Raw genomic sequence first — 784 nt, forward strand, 5'->3', positions numbered from 1 at the left:
GAACCCGCACGGTCGCCCCGAAGATTTGAAAATTACAAATCTCGTAGAGTATTTGCACTTCACTCCGAGGAAACCACAGGAAACCGTAGCACTACGCGAACAATCCCTAGAACTAATCTCTATAACGCGAATCTAACGCGGACACGCCCGTAGCAGCTACGTAGGCACTGGAAATCCCGGCCACGCCCGGGAAAAACCCACGCGGCGGTGACTCACCGGCGCGTCACTCCTCGCCTAAAACGCTCCCAAAAATCGAATTTTTATCCGATTCTTGATCACGAACCGGCGTTCTCTTCGTGATAGTTCCTTCTATTCACTGCCGCGGTTTCACCCCGATATCTCGCCTGGCGGCTGAGATATACGGCAACAAACCCGCACGGTCGCACCGAAGTTACCGAAATTACAAATCTCGTTTGAGTTTTTGAATTCCACTCCGGATAAACACACAGTGAATCGATAATCGCACAATTCGCCTCGAAACTGCCGTGTATATCGCGAATAAATCGCGAAAATACACTTCAAACTCCTCAAACACTGGAATTTCCAGCCAGGTAGGTGGGAAAACCCAAGCGGCGGTGACTCCTCGGTTGAGCGGTTCAGGTAGCGGAGCAGCGGTTGAACACGTCCGTTCCCTTCGGCGGTCAGAATGCGACTAGTAGATAGGGACAGTGGGAATCTCGTTAATCCATTCATGCGCGTCACTAATTAGATGACGAGGCATTTGGCTAGCTTGAGCAGAGTCATAGGTACTTCCTCCGAACTCAGGCCTATACTCCTGGCTCAG

The 784-nt window shown here is 51.1% G+C and overlaps 1 pseudogene; it reads right to left on the minus strand.

Moving 5' to 3' along the window:
• Positions 1 to 611: 611 nt before the first annotated feature.
• Positions 612 to 784, minus strand: part of LOC143350613 (large subunit ribosomal RNA) — a 3,258-nt pseudogene continuing 3,085 nt past the window's right edge.

Source organism: Colletes latitarsis, unplaced genomic scaffold (genome assembly GCF_051014445.1).
Source record: "Colletes latitarsis isolate SP2378_abdomen unplaced genomic scaffold, iyColLati1 scaffold0007, whole genome shotgun sequence".
NCBI lineage: Eukaryota > Metazoa > Arthropoda > Insecta > Hymenoptera > Colletidae > Colletes > Colletes latitarsis.